The 19,087-nt window shown below is 44.2% G+C and overlaps 1 protein-coding gene across 3 annotated transcripts in view; it reads left to right on the top strand.

The window, feature by feature from the left end:
- Positions 1–19,087, top strand: part of CACNA2D3 (calcium voltage-gated channel auxiliary subunit alpha2delta 3) — an 863,447-nt gene that overhangs the window by 131,216 nt on the left and 713,144 nt on the right. The gene's annotated exons all lie outside the window — the stretch shown is intronic.

The following is a 19,087-nucleotide window of genomic DNA, read 5'->3' as shown; positions in this document are numbered from 1 at the left end:
ATGTGCATTATCTCATTTAATCACCAGAGCACCTCCATGCGCTGTGTCGTTTTTGCAGGAGAGGGTGTTTGAAGTAAGGAGAGAGCAGGTAATTTGCATACAGCTAAAAAGGGATGCCGAGCTTAGCAGCCAGGTAGCACAACACAGGGAGCTGTTCTCTTGAGGACTCCTGGTTTCCGGGAATTTTGCTGCCAGCTGCAACCTTTGAAACAGTATGTGGCAGGATGGGAAGGTGCTCCCTGAGGACTCACGGCAGGGGGCAGGGGCAGTGACTGGTTTGCACATTTGTCTATTCATTGATTCAGCAAACACCTGTTGAGCACCTTTGGCTTGCCAGGTTCTTTGTGTGTCCTGTGTAAGAGAGTCCGTGCAAGGACAGCACACAGTCCTGTCTCACGAAGCTCCCAGAGATCCAGGATGATGTTGGGACCAGCTGTGCAAGGGCAAGCATGGTCTGTCCCTGGTAGAGTGGGACTCTTGTCCCCTCTGGGGTTATAGGATCTGGGCGCTGTGCTGTGTTCTGTTTCATTTTCTTGCACATTAGATGGCATTTGTTAAATGCCATCTATGCAATATGACGGTGGGTCCGTTGATGGATTGGGCAGGAGACTCGCCTTTCTGTAGTGACATTGTTGCCTTCTGTGTTATGCCGCAGTACATCCTGGATGCTGGTGTTTTATCCCCACTTGGTGCCCAGCCACAATATGACAGATTTGCTATTCATCCAGCTCAATCATAGTTAGCATAATGGGCTCTGGTGCCCACCCAGATGCGGTGGGCGGTGTCCTCAGCTGATTACAAAGATTGTAGCCCAGGCATTTCAGGAAACCGCTCTTCCTTCCTGTCCTCGTATCACTTCTGGGGGTTGATTTTTCTGCTCTTGTGTTGAGAAATGCAGTAAGGGAAAGGTTCTCTTATATTTAATGTGTCTTGTATAATGATGAAAGATAATCACAGTGCCTAGGATTTTTTTTTCTTTGAAAATCAGAACAATTATGGATAGAAGGAAGTGTAAGCCACTTGACTTTGAACTCGGAGATGCATTAATTGTCCCAGAGGCTCAGATGAAGGAGGCGTGCTCCTCTTTTTCTCTTCATTTCGATCTATGATAATCTTTTAGTTTAGGAGTGGAAAAGGTTTCAAGTCCTCACTCTTTTCCTTTTCTTGACTATATTTTTTCCCCCTAAAAATGTAGTGGAAGGGCAGCCTAAAGGTGATGTTGGCCAGACTTTTTATCTAGCATTTTAGTTTATGATGGACTCGTTGTGCTGGTGGGTTTATATCCACTGACTCTTATGTATCTGGTCATACTTGTTGATTTACTTATTTATTTGGGTCTATTTGGCTCCATAAAATTATAGTCATCTACTTTTTAGTCTGTTGAACCAAAAACTATCAAGTTTTCTTTCATCACGTAAAGACAACAGTTTTTTTTAGAGAGACATCATCTTCTTAAGTGTTGTACTTCTCATTTTGGTATGTGTCTGAAGGGAAGAATGAGAAAAACATATATAGGAGAAGAAAGCACAGTTTTTATCTTGGGTTAGTACTTTAAGGAGGTTCAAATTTCAGACCGACCTAAAATGTTTTGAGGATCAAATTTAGTTTGCTCTTAGCAAAAAAGGCGCTTCCTAGCTCAAAGAGGAGGGAATTTCAAAGACTTACAAGATACTCCAATGCCTTCTTAGGTATCAGATAGCTCTCAGAGAAAGCATCTGATGGGTGGAGGATGTAGGAATTAGAAAAAAAATGTGGGCTATTTTTTTCTTGACATATAATCATATTTAAAAGCAGTGGAAAAAGTTCTTAGGTCTTTGAGAACTGGGGCTTAAATCAGTGACTCTTGGAAAATTTTGGTTGTTGCCAAACCCAGAAAATGGTCCGGTTTGGCCTGAGCCTCGTAGAATTGAAAAGTCCCTTAGCTGTCTCTGTGATGTATGAAATGAACCCAAGAGATGTTGGAACATAGGGTTGCGGTTAATACTTCTTGAAGCTAGAATTGGATCGCCCGCTAGCCGCTGTCAGTAATAGATGTACTTTTTGGCTATTATGCCAGATAACTGAAAGGCAAAATAAGGTCGAGAGAGGTGAGAAGGGGCATCCAGGAGTCCTCTCAACTTTCCTCAGAGTGCCTGTTTCCTGAATTCCCATGTTTTGGATTTGGGAGTTTAATGTTGCCTGAAGTTTCTCTGCCTTCTGGCTGAAAGAGCTGGATTATGGCTGCAGAGAACAGAGGCCTCTGCTGTTGCATGATCAGCTCAAAGCGGGCTGTTTCTTCGGGAACGGAAGCCCGGGGATGGGGGTGGGGGGGGGAGCGTGGACCGGCTTCCTCTCCCACATTGCAGGGCGTGGGGGCTTTTCATGGGACAATGATTTCTGCTGTATTGAGTGAGTGCCCGGCTGTCGGAGGGTTGTGACAGCGGCCTGGTCCATGCTGAAGGAACAGGATGCGAGGATGGGGGAGTGATATTGGCAGGCTCAGTCTGTGCTCTTTGGGTTCCAGTGTGGGAAGGGCACCGTGGACAACAGGGCAGGGTGATGACACCCAGCCTGACCTGACCTCTTGTTCACCCTCTGGTACCGGGGGTCTGTGACCAGCTTACCCCACTGCCATTTCAGTGGCCCTTGGCACCAAGGGACCCCATCAGCAGAAATCACATTTAGATGGTTTAGGAGAGCAGGCAGGGCAGGCCGTTGCACAGAGAGCACGGAGAGCGTCCACGGGCTTCTTTTTTTTTTTTTTTAGCAACACTGTGTGATCCTTGACACACTTCCTCTTCACGTTGCCTTGAGCATGAACCACTGATGGCTTATGTTTCGGTGGTTTATCAGCGCCAAGTGAGGGCACGTCAACAGCACAACCATGACGTCAGTGTCATTTGGGCTGGAGGATGAGGGTAATATAGGCAGTAAGAAGAAACCATGAGTTTATTAAGAAATATTGCAGGTGGTGTTTGGGCATGATCATGGTCATGGTACAACTCTGATAGTTTGGAAACAGTATCTTTGCATACGGACTCACACTCGATGGTGTGTTTCTATCTCGTAGAGCTAGAGTCTTGTGAAGTGATATTTTCAGTGGGGAATATGTACTCAGCCTCCTCAAACGGCCCTCCGTGCCTACTCTTTAATGGCAATGGGGTTGGGGTTGTTGTTGGGGTTGCAGAGGACACTCTGGCAAACTGGAACCTCCTGTCCTGGGTTGCTCATCCATGAGTAGATGGTTTTAGGAACTTCATAGGTATCCACTGGAGGTGCAGGGAGGACCCCCTCCCACAGTCACAGGGAGGGGGTCCGTCAAGTTTCGGAAATGTGGTTAGGGTATAGTACTCAACTTGGTACTTAGTACTCAACTTGGTATAGTACTTGGTTTTTAAAAAACCGAAATAAAATTCTCCTTTCTGAATCAGAAAGTATTTAGTCACTGTTTCTCAGGAGTCAAACGCTGGATGTGAGTCTGAGCTCATTTGGTGCTTTTTATACTGAAGGCTGATGTTGAGGGCAAAGAACTCCTAATCCCGACTGTTCTAAGCTTTTTCATAAGCTTTAGAAAGTCTATCCTCGATGAAATATAAGAGATGAGTACCTATAATATTTTGGTGTCTATGGGGCAGAGTATTTAAGTGATTATTCCAGAGCCCACTGCTCTCGAGTTATTTTTTCCATCATAAACATTCGGGGTTTGCAAATTCATTCCTATACTGATTTGGGGGCTTAAGGTAATGGCACAAAAAGGTTTCAGCTTGGGAGCAAGGGATGTTTTAAGGGTGTTTTTTATGTTTAAAATATAAATCTCCTCGGTTGCTCCAAGTTAGAAATGATAAAATGAAGAGGAAAAGGAAAGAAGTTAATGGTCTGAAACATAGGACTGGTATGTGTTTATATTCAGAATCAGAACAGTGCACTGGCTTTGGCGTTTGGGAAATATTAATATTCTGAATTGGGCATGGGAACTTGGAGAAGAGGTTTGAAGAAAAAGCTCATATGACAAATTTTTAATAGGAAGGATGTTGTTGCTCATGTATAAGAAGTACTGCTCATCTGTTCTGGGTGGGACAGCCCTCATGGAGTGGCCATTAGGAGATGAGAAAACCGAGGTTTGGAGAAGGGAAAAAGAACTTGTCCATGGTCTCTGAGCTTGGCAAAGCTGGAACTGGAAGCCAGGCCTGTCTTTGTATTCTGACAACTATGGAATAGGATAAAGGAAGCAGGGTATTTGGGAATGGCAACCTTGAAAGGAGTGGTTCTGGAACCATTTATTTTTTGTATGAATTTGATTGATGAAAGACGCTTAAAACAATGTCAGATATTTTGTAAAGTGCCTGGCACAAGTGGAAAGACCTCAATATATGGTATCTATTGTGTTGTCATTGTTTACAGCTAATAATATTAGTATTGATCAAATATCAGTCCTCGAGAACAGACACATAAAAGCTTTTCTTGGCTTGATATACCAGAAGTGGACACAGCTAGTCTGAATTTGAGGTTGAGGAAGGCCCTATGTGGATACCATTTAATTCATACCTCGTGATCCTAAGCTTGAAAGTGTTCTCGAAATTGCCTTATTCTCCTTATATTTAGCAACCTCCTCCCATGGACTGCAGATTTAATTGTTAAAGCAGCCTTTAGCAAACTTATGTGCTGAATTTGCAAATATGAATGAGAAAAAGAGTTTTCTTCTTCTTTTTTCTTTTTTTTGGGGGGGGGTCCTGTTTAGCCTCCCCTTTGAAGATTATTTAGTATTGATGATTGCTGTGGTCATACAGACCTTGGTTTCTTTCCATAGAGAGTCTAGAAATACTGTGTGTTGGGTCTCCCAGGAATTAACTGGCCTGGTCCAGCCATGACCTCAACACTTCTCTTGAGCTTACCACACGAGTTGCTTTTCACCATTGCCACTACTCAACAAGATGTTTGACAGTCCTCATTTCTCAATCGTGGCCTTGCCAGCCATCCACAAGAGGCCCATTTCAGCTGCCAACTCTGTTGGCTTTCTCTTCTTGCTTAACCATTTACCAGAAACCAAGAGGCTTAAAACAGCTCCCATTTATGATCTCATAGTTCTGCAGGCCAGCAGTCCAAGCGAGTTCTGGGAGGTCCACGTTCATCTCACTATGGGCTGAAATCAAGGTGCCTCCTGGGTTAGGTCACGATCTGGAGGTTCTGGGGAAGAACGCTCTTCCATGCTCAGTCAGGTTGCTGGCTGGACACAGTGCCTTACGCCATAATGCTGAGGTCTCTACTTCTTGGCTGGCTATCAGGTGAGGATGTGTCTCAGCTCCCTAAGGGCACCCTCAATACTTCTTCTGTGATCCCTCCATCATCAGAGACAGCAGTCGTGTCCAAAGGACTTGCCAAGTTTGGGTCTCTCTAGCTTTGCCACCAGTCAGAGGAAGTTGTCTTCTTTTAAGAGATTATTCAGTTTTATGTATGATTTTACTATAAAATCAGGAACAGTGGGCTACCAAGAGACACTGGAGAAAAGCATTTGCATTTTTTAGAAGTAATTATTTCTAAGCTGCCGCTTGTGATTATAGAACTATAATACATAGGAATAGAGTTCATGGGAGTTCAAGTCTTGGTTCTGGGACCGTGAATCTGGAGAGTTTGGGGCATGTTATCTGGGACTTGGTTTCACCATCTGTAAAATGAGAGAGCTGGGTTCTTAGGGTCAGGTTGTTTTTTCTTCTTTTTCCTTTTTTCCCCTCTGTTCTCCTTCTGCCTTCCCCTGGCAGACCTCATTAATCAGCCATCTTACTTTTCCCTGCTGAGCTTGGACGCTGTCCTAGAATCCTTTTGACGTGGCCCTCCAGGGAGTCACCAGCAATCTACTGGAGTTGGCACTGCAGATGAAACCGGTGTGTCATCCTCGCACTTGGAGGTCCCGTTTCATCTGAAATGCGATGATTGTCTGAAAAGAGAAATTATCAACTCCCTTGGCCAAATTGCAGACAGCCAGAGAAGAGCCGGTTGGCCTTGGCTTGGCTTATCATACAGACATCTGGGGAGTGGGTTCAGTTTTCAAGCCACAAATTGAGGTGTGCAGAAAAAGTCACTTTTTCTCTTTCTAATTGAGCTTCATTTCTAGAGTGAGCCCCTTGTCCTGCCAAGTCGTTGCAATGAATCCCAGTCAACTCGCCATACTTCTTTTGGCTCTCCTTGGGTTTGTTCTAAGTTCCATGGACCCACATAGGTCCCAGGCATGGAGGTGGAGGGGCTGCTGGTACGTTGCTGTCACCTGCTTCTGGAGACATCCTTGCTCCCAGTTGTCTTTGATTTTGTTTGGGAGAGACCAGGCCAACAGATTAACCCCCCAAACTCAGTGAAACACAAGTTATTTTCTTATTCAGACCAAGTCCTTCATGTCTTAGGCAATTATACAGGACATCTTTCATCTCCATGGTGATCAACGAATTATCTGTCTGTCTTATTTTAGCATGAAGCCTCTGTCCGTCAGGCAGACAAGACAGAGCTGGGAGGTTGCTGGGTGGCTCTTAACTGTGTTGGTCTCAGTGTGACCCATGCCTTCCCATATCCATTGGCTAGGGCTGGACACATGGCCTTACCCATCCCCAGGGGGCTGGAAAATGTGTGCATGGGGGCAGTACGTAGATATCCAGCAAGCATTGCTGTAGTGTACCACAGTTGTCCATTCATTTTGGGTTGCTTCTGCATGTTCTCATCCTGCCTGCCAGTCTTGAGCAGGATGCTAGCTCTCTGTGCTATGCTCAAGCTGCTTTCGGCCAGTGAGGGAACTTTCCTATCCCTCCTGTGCCTCTGGGCTTGGGGAAGTGCTGGGGTTGTCCTGCTCTTCCGCCCACCTGCACCATACATGTATGTATGCCTTTTGCCCCCTTTCTTGACAATAAGGATGCTTAGTACTTTATGTCGAGCTGATTTTGAGGCCCATCACATTCCCCGGAGCAGGCTGGGAAAATCAGGCAGATGCTAGTGATTTTAATACCACTGCATCTTGATAGAGACCCACCTCAGAAACAGCCTTCTTCATACCAGAGATTTGTAGTTATTCCAGCCTTTGTTTCAAGGGCTTCCTGAGGGGTTTACCTGCCATACCGGGTCTGAGACCTCTGCAGAGGCCGTGTCAAAGATGGTCACTGAGATTAAGAAGATGTCTGCTATTTCTTGAAGAATTATGTATGAGTTAACATCAAAGCCCCTAGAAACTACTGAGCCAGAATGGTAAACATCTTATTCTATTAAAAAAGAAAAAAATGCTGGTATGGGGTCGCTGTGGGACCCTGCTGGCTTTCTGCAGTGCTGTGAGAACAGAAAGTGTGGGTGTTTTCAGGTTCCGGGGCTTCTTCTCTTCCTGTCCTCTATCTCTGCCCATGTGGGGTGATGAGCACTCAAGGCTCCTCCCCACAGAGCCTTCCTAGGGACACTCCTTGGTTTCTCCTGAGAACTCGCCAACATTTTCAGCCTGCGAAGACAGGCTCTCGCCCTGGGCACCGGGGAGTGTGGGTGAGCAGAATGAGTGGGCAGAAGCGCTTCCAGCTGTCTCTGACCCCATTCTTCCCACACTTAGTTTATCCCAAGCTCTACGTTAGAGAAAGTTTAAAACCAAGCCTTATAGTCCATTGTTCTGGGTCCTGGTGTGGACTAGGAGGAGAACCAGTTTCTCCTCCTGGTTAATCCATTAAAATATTACTCTGAGTCATCATATTCTTACTCTGTCTTGCTTGCTGTAAACATGTCACTTGAGAAGGGAAAGCAGATTTTTGTGGTTCCACATACCCAACACAAGGATCTCTTTTGGTGAGGAGACTTGCTGTGGAATTTGTGAAGGTCTCAGCTTTGTTCTTTCCTCTCATCCAGCTGGGCTTCTTGGCTGGGAAGAGGGTTTGGATTTGTCTCATTACTCTTGGCTGCTGGGTTCTCCCTTTCTCAACTGTTCCTAAGTTGATAGAGATTTTGTCTTCATTTTTCTCTCTCTGTCTCTGTTTATCTCCATTTCTTTGTCTCTCTGTCTCTGTCTGTCTTTCACACACAAGCCCTCCACCCCACCCAGATCCTGTTCTAGCTTCCCTAATTTATTTCCCACTGCTTTCTCTAACCTATCAATCATTCGGATAGATTAAATCACTTTCTGTGCTTGCTTCGTTCCTCTTTGTGTTATTCAGTCTATTGGAAACGACCTCTTATGAGAAGGTCTTATGACCTCTAAAGTGTAAGTCTTTCCTCATTTTTTAAAAACATTTTGTATGAAGCAATATGTATAAGTGTAGAACATCTGAAAATTGTATAAATATATATTTCTGTATTTATAGAATTATTTCTATCTTTATAGAAACATTTAAGAAATACAGAGACGTATCAGGTCGAAAGCAAAACCCCATTAACTTTATCATCTAGTTATAAGCATTTTGATTTTTCTTTTCTTTCCTCCCCGCCTGCCTGCCTGCCTTCCTTCTTTCCTTCCTTCCTCCATTTTTAAAACTTCCTGAGGGATATCCTTGATTTTGAAGTCTACCTCAGGTGCAGGTCTTTCCAGATTCCTTTGTTTATAGTCACTCCCAGCTAAGAGGGATGATGTCTTCCTCAGCATCACTAGAAGGTTGGCGTGTGTCCCTGCTCATCACTGTGTACTCTGGCTCACTGTATAGCAGATGACCCTAAGATAAAGTAGCGTAAGACAACAAAAAAATTATTATCATGCAGTATCTGTAAGTCAGGAGTCAGAGCAGAGCCTGGGTCCTCTGGATCTCTTAGAGGCTACAATCAAATTATCAGTTGGCTATAGTCTGCTCCGAGGACTCGACTGGGGGAGGGTCTGCCCCTGAGCTTACTTGCGTGGTTCTTGGACCAAAGGCCTCAGTTCCTTGCTGGATGTCAGCTGGAGGCTTCACTCAGGTGTTTGTCCTGTAAGCCTCTCTGTAGAGCACCTTACATCGTGGTGGCTCGCTGGCTTCCATCAGAGGGAGCATGGGCGAGAGCAAGACAGGCAAGCAAGAGAGGATCTGGAGCCCTTTTATAATCTAATTCTGGAAGCGGCATTTCATTACTTTTGTCATACCTTGTTCATTAGAAAGAAGTCACCCGATCTAGCCACACTCCTGGGAGAGGAATTCCACAAAGGCATTAATACCAGGAAGCAGGATTGGGTGCCCCCCCCCCCCAAGCGGCCCACTGCAGACAAGCTAATTTATGAGCTGCTGTCTCTCCCACACTGGACTCTGTGGCATCTTGGGCAGAGCCCTGCCTGATCATGTTCAAACTCTGCCCTCCCCAGGGTAGTCAGATATTGCGTCTTGCACGTGATATAGGCACTTGGAATCCTGACCCTTTGGACTCAGAACATAGGCCTTCTTCTTTGCGGTCTCTGCCCCATCCTACCTCTGTACCTTGCTGGGAAATGCTTCTCAGGCTCTCGGGTCTCAGCTCATGTACCCCTTTCCCAGGTGGGAGGTTCTGACTTCTTTCGTGCCATTGAGTAGTACTTGGACAGTCTGACACTTATTCTTTCTTGGAAGAGTACATTTTCAAGTTCATAAAATAAAATGAATAGAATTATAAGAAAGCCCAATCATAATGAAATGCAGTTATCAAAATATAATCTCCTGGATATATGATATAGTAATTTATGTGCTTTTTAAAGAACATCCTAGATAGCAAGATCCAGCGGCAGGCTTAATTTCAACATGGTGACGATAGTGAATGCAGTTTGGATAAAGCAGCGACAACTGAAATGTGGTAGGAAAGCATCTGATTTCTATTGGTGATGAAGTCTCGGGTTCTTCAATATGACTTTTTTTTTATGTTCAGCATTCAAGGCAATGGTAAATTTCAGTGACACATAATTAAAAATCAAGTTATGATTCTTTTTTGAACATCCTGAACCCCTGAATAAGAACTCCCACCTGAAAAAATGGGTCAGCTGCCTCTGTGTACCCCTCAGTCTCTTTTCCTCCCATGTGCACCCCGCCTACCGTCCCAGATTAAGGGGTCCTTGCTTGACCTCTTGCTGCAAAGTGGAATGCCCAGTGGGGTTCCCACTGGCAACATGAGGCTGACCTGAGAGAAGAGGAAGGAGCAGTTTGATGAGAAGATGAAAGGGGACACAGTGAGTAAGGGAGTCCTTCCTGATCATGGAGCAGGGAGTCTGGTGTTCTGCAGCCAGGAAAGCAGAGCCTGGGGTGGGCTGGAACAGAGTGGCAGGGCTTGTGTGTGAGAGACAGGGTTTGAGGCGATGTGGAAGGCATTGACTAAGTATTTCTGTCACATTGAAGTAAAGATTCAAATTGTGTGTTTTCTGGCTACCCAACTGTTGTGTCTGCAAACTCATCTCGAAGCTAGAGTAAGACCATCCCCAGGCATGCTTGGACTGGATTTGTTCACTGACGACCCTGTGCCTTGATTATTTATGGAGACCAGGGTTGACGTACCAAATCTGGCCAGCTCCAGTTCTCAAATTTGGGGCATGGTTCTTTCCCGGAGGGTATATCACTTAGGGGCTGCTCCGTGGCTTGGAAGTGTGGCTTGAAGACGGAGACCCCCTGGGAAACTTCCTGCACTGCCCTCCCCTTCTGATCATGCCCCAGCACAGGGCCACCTTGCAGGACTGTGCCACTGCCATTTACAAAAGCCTGGGCACTTTTCTTACCTCTTTGAAACATGCTGGTATTGACAGCCCAGCCACGGAGCCGACAGAATCAAATTAGCATTCGTTAATGTACACGGATTCTGTGAAGATATCTAATTCAGTGCTATAAATGGACTTGTTTCCTCCTTCCTCAAAGCTTTGCCCCTCCCCTGTGAGGCTCTGGCGATGAAGAGATTGGCTGTGTCACTTTGATGACTCATTTAATTTCTAGCTACATGAGTGGAATGCACAAGTCCAAGGCCAGGGTGAGGTGTGGATTCTGACGAAGGAATTGAAACATCACAAGTAACTTCCGGGGCACCTCTCAGACCAGGCAGGCAGACCTCACTTTCTCTGTGTGTGCACGGCGGGGGGGCGGGGGGGGGCAAACAGGAGGGCCCTGCGATTATGCATCCCCAAGTAGAGCTAAGTAATTTCCCCAGGGACAGTGGATTTATTAAATATTGGAATCCTGACAAGCTCTGTTGCTCCCCATCTCTCTGGTGATGTGCCCTGCCCAGAGATGACCTTGACTGTGTTGAGACTATGCAAAGCTTGCACCTTGCAAGTGGGGCTTTCACAGAGAAGCCTTATCTGCATGTAGCAAGAGGAGATTTGATTTTCTAGAACTTTTCTTCTCCTTCTTGCTGTCTTTGGTACTGGAGAGCACCAGGTAGCGTGAGCAACGCTACAGCCACAGGAGTGAGCAGAGCTCTGGGTTAGTCCTAATAATTGAAACTCCTTTGAGCCATAGAATCTTGAGTAGGCAGCTGTCTCTGCCTTCAAACATTGGTCTGAGGACCCCGGCTCGGGGCCTTGTGTTTTATGCAGCTGTCTCAACTACTCAATGCAGTAGGAGAGAGGATTAGGGTCCGTCTGTTTAGTGATCCGTTTTGGTGCAGCCTGAAGCAGAGGTACCCGAAATTACATTTCATACCGAGTTTTCAGTAGTAGAAGCCATGAGAGGCTAGCCTCACCTGTAGAGCATTTCAACAGTGATTTCTTTAATATAACAAGTAGGAATATGAGAAACTAGCAAAGATGACTTGTTTGTTCATCTAATTCATATCCGTTGCACCCCGGTGCCTCTTGGAACTCCGGCGTGGTGCTGGTGTGCAGTGGGGAGAAACACACCAATAACTCTTGCTTGCTTGTGAAAGTTCTGAGCTAGTGGAGGGGACACGAGTGAATGGGGAAATACGACGCATGCGGTGCTTTGCAGCCCGTAAGCAACCGTTCTAAGAGAGCGAAGAGGGAAGGAGTCATGGCAGGCTTCTGAGAGGAGGTGACGTGGAAGGTGAGACCTGATTGAAATCCCAGGCTGGGCCTTGCCTGCCTCAAAGCCTCTCGCTGACAGGGTCCCCCCAAGTTCAGAGAGAATAGCCCTCACGGCCTGCTTTCTCTCATGTGCCCCTCAGTCTCTTGCCTGTTTGGTTTGCCTTTGCATTGCCGAGCCATGCGCGTGATCCGCTCATCTGATCCTGTTCCCCAAGTGCTCGTCATCCTTTGAGTGTCGGCATAGGCATCCTTCCCCTGGACAGCCCTTCATGACTCTCGAGCCCGGAATGGGTACCACACCCGGACGTTGTCTGCACATCCCGAGCTTCCCTCATCATGCCGTTGAACACACCAAAGTCTTGATTTCCTCCCTTATGAGGCTGTGAACTCCAGAAGGCACGGACCCCTCCCTGGTGGCCAGCACACAGAGACGCATGGGAATGGGTGCTGGATGAGGCTATGGCTCCTGAAGGTCTTGGAGTTGAGAGGAGAAAGGAGCACACGGGGGATGGTGGGAAGCAGGACGGCACATGCCGATAACTCACCAATCTCAATCAGGCATGGGAAGAGCAAGGTAGAATAAAACAGCGTCAGTGTCCATGCCTCTGTCTCTGGCTTTGAGCCAGTGGGAGTGTTTCATGATCTCTGAAACAGCAAGGCATCTCTGTCTGTGTGTACTTTCTTCATATATTCTGTGACCCCCCCTTTTTTTTTAAGATTTTATTTATTTGACAGACAGAGATCACAAGTAGGCAGAGAGGCAGGCAGAGAGAGAGAGAGAGAGGGAAGCAGGCTCCCTGCAGAGCAGAGAGCCTGATGCGGGGCTCAATCCAGGACTCTGAGATCATGACCTGAGCCAAAGGCAGAAGCTTTAACCCACTGAGCCACCCAGGTGCCCCATATTTTGTGACTCTTAATTTCTTCCATTGTCCATCCAAGTCACCAAAAAGCACATGGCTGCTTACTGCTACTTACTGTGTTAGATAAACTGGGTGGCGGGTGTGTAGGGAGTTCTGGTAGACCTACTCCTGTCCCTCCCTGTGTCGTGATGGACCATAAGGGGAGTGAATGGCCAGGCTCCGAAGGAGAGGAGGTGGACCCCAGACTCCAGACCCCAGAGCTCACTCACACATGGCAATTCTGTAACGAGGTAATTCTTCACTCCTTAAACTACCGGACATGCAGTGTGCTCCTGGCAGTCACGGGGAAACTCGCACACCTCAGAGAACCCATGGAACGTCCACTTGGTGTGGTTATGTGTTACTGGTGTCTTCCCTCCTCTGCAGATTCTTGCTGGGAATTGATGAATTTGTTGTATGGAATTAAAGCCTTAGATGAGAAGCTTAAGCCCTGTGTTAGTGCAACAGATCAAGAGGTGAGGCGGGTCTGAATCAGTAGAATTTCCTGGCAGTTAGGAATAGATATTTGCCTCTGAAGGATGTGCAGTCCCGGTGCATCTTATGTGAACATCTGACAGGTGGTTTCTGCCATGTTGTCTGGACCCAGCATTGCTCACCAAATTTTACAGGGTGGAAGCCTGCTTCCATGTGTTAAAGAAAACCATCCATGGGGCGCCTCGGTGGTACAGTTGGGTGAGTGTCCAACTCTTGGTTTCAGTTCAGGCCATGATCTCAGGGTTGTGAGCAAGTCCTACATCAGTCTCCGTGCTCAGCTCAGAGTCTGTTTAAGACTCTCTCTCCCTTTCCCTCTGCCCCTCCCCTCCCAAACAAATAAATCTTTAAAAAAAGAAAAGAAAAGAAAAGGAACCATTCATTGCTCTCGGTGTTTCTCTCTCAGCATTTACAATATTAAACAGAAAGGGCTTATGCCGTAGGTGGTCTCAGTAAACTGGAGTAAGACTAGTAAAAGCTGTAGTAACAGACATGTATTTTTTGACATACAAAATGTTTCATCACATAATATGTAAAAATACTTCATAAAGTGGCATATTTCCAATTGATTAAAATATATATTCAATGCAGAGGAAAAAAAATGAAGGACCCATCCAAATATTATTTTGTTGGTGGTGGGACGGGGTGGGGGGGAAGGGTTGGTGGAATTATCACTGGATTTCCTATTTTGATTATCTGTAACTTTTTTTCAGTGGATGTTTATTAAGTTTTTAATAAGCAAATAATATCAGATATGGAGAATGGGACCGTGGAACTGAATAAATATAAGGTCTTCATCCTGCCTTGTAAGACCAGGTGGACATGCTTATAGCCCTTGTGGATAGTAGTCATTAGTGAAATAAGAGACCATTAGGTATGAAGAACAGATGTGTCAGTGTGGAGGCAAAGGGGTGCTGCGTGCATGCTGCTGGGGCACGCGCACCCTCACGGAGAGTGGTCATATGCGCGTGTGGAGCTGAGGAGTGGGAGCTTATGGGTCTTCCTGCCAATATCATGTGCATTTCTAGACCTCACATGGGATCTGGGGAAGGAAGTGATTGTGCTAAGGGACATACTCTCCTCCCAGTTCTGAAGCCACCGATCTGTGTGCTGGGCTCTGGGGAGGCAGGGGTCATTGATACCTTCCTGAGCAACAGTGTAACGAATGAAAATACACAATACACTAAACAAATAAATACGTGAACCTAGCACAAACCGCAAGGTTGCAAGCTGAGGGGATGAGAGCTATCTCTTTCCCTGGGAATTAGCCCACTAAGATGAGCGCAGACTTTTCAGTTTTGGCTTCTTTGCAATTGAATGCAGTCATTATTAGCTGAATCAAAAGCCATATCAGGATGCCTTAGCCTTGTTGGTGCCTGTAGATTAAAGTCTGTTATCAGACTGGGAGCCATGTATGCGAGAAATAGGTCCTTATTTCTGAAACAGTTGTGTGCTGAAGGATGTAGTTTTACAGGACCCTCGAGTCATTTCTGCCTTAAGAAAAGAAAGGGATTGATTTATCCTGTGAGCAAGCAGGACTTAGAAATGTGATTATAATGACAGGATGCAGGCTGCAACATTTCTGTGAGAAGAAATCTTGCCCAAAGGGAATTAATAGGAAAGGCGGAGTCAGGTAGTGGCAAAGATGCCAGTCCAGCTGTCCCAGGTTCTGGGTGTGCATCCAGGCAGGCATCCCAGCTGTCGACTGCTTTCCTGTGCCCTGGGCTGGAATCCTTCCTCTGATGAGTTCAAGGTAGACTTTCAGGTAACTCACAGTGTAAGGTGTTTATGGTCACAGAATATCATGTGAAGGTTGGGTTTCGAAGTAAGTGTATCTAAAATATTAAACATGAGAACAAGATTCTTCATGGGTGTCTTGGGTTTAGATACTTATTAGCTATAGGGGAAGGCAAAGTGTTTTGAGGAAGCGTTCATGGCAAGGGAAAGAAATTGCTCTAGTGGCTTACTGTAATGTCCCTGGCTTTCACTGTCCAGAGCGATGTTTTGAAGACAGGATTTAATCAGTGTTACAAGTGTTGTGTATGTGCCCAGTTCCACGAACTGGCTGACTCACTGGTGAACAAACTTCCTTTGTACATTGTGGATCATAACGGTGTGGTTCCTGATCTTCCAACACCAGACGGGTTTCTGTGTGGAGATGTATCTCCAGACGGATACACTACTGATTTCTTCACTCCTGCTCTGAGATGGGAATGCCCATAGATATCGGCTGTATGAAAACTTTCCTTGTTTTTTCTTTTAAATCATAAAAAGTTTGATTAAGTTTTATACCAATGTTAATTTTTAAATTTTAACCAATGTGACACAGGTTGATAGAATGTTACATTAGAGGAAGTTGGTTAAAGGGTAGAGGGGACTCTGCTTCCTAGATAACTTCTCTGTAAATCTAGAAATTTTTTCAGAATTAGTCTGTTTTAAGGAATGCATTTTATTAAAATGTCTTTTAGTTGTAAGAATGATATCTAACATACTCTGAGCAGTAAACATCCCTGTCTTGATGAACAACTTCACTGTGAACCTAAAGCATAAAAATTAAATTTGGGGGCACCTGGGTGGCTCAGTGGGTTAAAGCCTGTGTCTTCAGCTCAGGTCATGATCTCAGGGTCCTGGGATCGAGCCTCGAGTCAGACTCTGCTCAGCAGGGAGCCTGCTTCCATCTCTCTCTCTCTGCCTGCCTCTCTACCTACTTGTGATCTCTGTTGTCTGTCATATAAATAAATAAGATATTTAAAAAAATTTTTGTCGGAAGAAAGCTCCTTCAACACTAGAGCATCCTAACGAAAATAGTCATCCAATTGCCTCAGTAATTTTTCCAAAATCAGAATCAGAAGAGGATGCTCATTGCGGTACTGTTTACTAGAGTAAAACATGTTTCCAGATATTTGAGTCCCTTCTTTCATTTCTTTTGGGTATTTATGAAGGAGTGGAATCAGTGGGTCATATGGTTAATTCTATGTTTAACTTTTGGAGGAAATACCACACCCTTTCCAGATAAAGGATTGATTAAATAAACAGTGGCCTTTCAATATCCTGGAATGCTATGCAGCAAAAACGATGATGGTGTGGAATATGGTTGACCTTAATAACGTTCTTGATATGGGGAAAAGGTAGGTCATAAAGGAGTATGTGAATAAAATATGTAACTACATACAAATGAGGATAGAAAATGTTCTGACACGCTACGTACCAAATACAAATGTTGTTTATAACTAGCATGTGGGATATGAATGATTCTTATTAATATTTTTGCTTATGTTAATTTCCCGCTTTACCTGCTGTGAACACGTATTAGTTATTTAATAAAGACAAAAAAATTAATCGCCCCTACCATCAGTACACACATTTTTAAAAAGCAGCTGTAGGTATGATTAATATCCTCTACCTCAGACAGTGAAAGTGACATGCCCATATGTAAACACTGTCAGAATTTTGTCCCTTAAATATAACCGTTAAGGTGCCTTTTGCTTGAAACACATCTTTTTTCTTTTGGCTCCATTTCTTATCCCTGAAAACTCAAACCACAGTTCATCAAAACCTCCTGTCCTTTTAGCCAATGATGTTTTATGTCACTAAATGAGCTGAATCTGTAATCTTTTTTTTAATGTATAGACTTGTCAAATCACTCAGTTGTACACCTGAAACTAATATAACATTGTGTGTCAAGAATGCTTCAATGAATCCGTAATCTTTTTTTTTTTTTTTTTAAAGAGTAAACATAGCACACAACGAAATCAGGATGGAGCAGGTGGCTTTCTGTAACTTTTATTCACAGTGTATCCTATCTATGTGATTCAGCTTGTTGGTAGGTTTCTGACTTGTTGGTAGGTTTCTGACATTGACCAGAACCTAAATTATGATATGTCCCTGGAGCAGAGGATGTTTGGTGGAAATGGTTAACTCCAAGCAGTTTGTTGGACAGATTCATCATAATGTCTAGGAAAAAAGCATTGATTATTAATTAATTTGTTTGCTCAACTACTGAATGAATCCATGATATGTGCAGGATGCTGGACTAGAAATTATAGAATAAAACACAATCCAGGAAGGGAGATAGCATGCAGATAATTTGTAAAGGAGAGTGATTATTGATCAAAAATTATTAAAAAATTAGTTTACTACAGAGGCCAGAGAAACAACCCTCATACAGGTGGGCAACTGACTTTCAACAAGGCTGCCATGATCTTTCTCAATGGAGGAAAAACAGTCTTTTCAACACACAGTGCTGGGACCCCTGGATACTCACATTTAGAAGAATGGAGTTAGAACCTTGCCTCACACCAAATATAAAAACCTGCTCAAAATGGATCAAAGACCTAAATGGAAGCACTAAAACTATAATACTCTTAGAAGAAAATGTAGGGCTAAATATTCATAACCTCAGATTCTTCAGTGGCTTCTTAGGTATGATACCCAAAAGAACAACAAAATAAAAAATAGATAAATTGCACTTCATTGTAATTAAAACCTTTTGTACATCAAAGAACATCATCAAGAAAGTGAAAAGACAACCCATAGAATGGGAGTATATATTTGCCAATCATGTATCTTATAAAGAGCTTATATCTAGAATATATAAAGAAGTCTTAAAACTCAATAATATGAAGATAAATAACCCAATTAAAATGGACAAAGGATCTGAATAGATGTTTCTCAAAGAAGATACACAAAATGGCAATTGCATACATGAAAATGTTACATGAAATGATGCTCAAAATCTTGAGTCATTAGGAAAGCATAAAACAAAAGCACAGGGAGATACAACTTCACACCTATGAGGATGGCTAGAACCAAAATGTCAGATAGTAAGTGTTGGTTAGGGTATAAGATGTCAGAATGTTCCTACATTGCTGGTGGGAATGTAAAATGGTGCCGCTGCTATGGGAAACGGTGTGGTGTGTCCTCCAAAAGTTAAGCATAGCATTAACCATATGACCCATTGATTCCTCTCCTTCGTAAATACCCAAAAGAAATGAAAGAAGGAACTCAAATAGATATTTGTACATCAATGTTCATAAAAGGATTACTCACAATTGCCAAAATGTAGAAACAACCCAAATATTCATCAACAGATGAGTGGATAAAATGTGGCAAATACATACAATGGAATAGTATTTCACCTTAAAAAGCAATGACATTTTGACACCTGCTACAATGTGGGTGAAGCTTGAAAACATTCTTCTGGGTCAAATAAGCCAGGTATAGAAGCACAAATACTGCATGATTTCACTTATGTGAAGTACCTGGTAAAAGCAAATTCATAGAGATTTAAAGTGGAGTAGAGTTTCTCGGGGAATGGGGGAGGTGGGAATGGGGCTTTATTGTTTAATGGGTATAGGGTTTCAGTTTGGGATGATAAAATATGCTGGAGATGGATACTTCTGGATGATGGTCGCACAACATTATGAATGTACTCACTGCCCCTGAATGGTACCCTTAAAAATGGCTAAAATGAGGGGCTCCTGGGTGGCTTAGTTGGTTGGACATCTACCTCTTGGTTTTGGCTCAGGTCATGATCTCAGGGATGTGAGATTGGGCCCTGAGTTGGGCTCCACACTGGGTATGGAGACTGCCTGAGATGCTCTCTCTCCTTCTGCCCAGCCCCGCCCCACCCCCTCCCTCTCTAAAAAAGAAAAAGTGGCTACAGTGGTAAATTTTATATTATGTTTATTTTACTACACACACACAAAGAATAACCTGTAAAATCTCATCTTAAGGAATGAGAGAAATTTTGAGTTTTCCAAGACAAATTTTTGTCCCAAATTCTCTCACTTTACTTAACACAGTTAATTTGTTAGTA

Source organism: Neovison vison, chromosome 6 (genome assembly GCF_020171115.1).
Source record: "Neovison vison isolate M4711 chromosome 6, ASM_NN_V1, whole genome shotgun sequence".
Classification (NCBI taxonomy): Eukaryota; Metazoa; Chordata; class Mammalia; order Carnivora; family Mustelidae; genus Neogale; species Neogale vison.
This window is presented reverse-complemented; position numbering and strand designations above follow the sequence as displayed.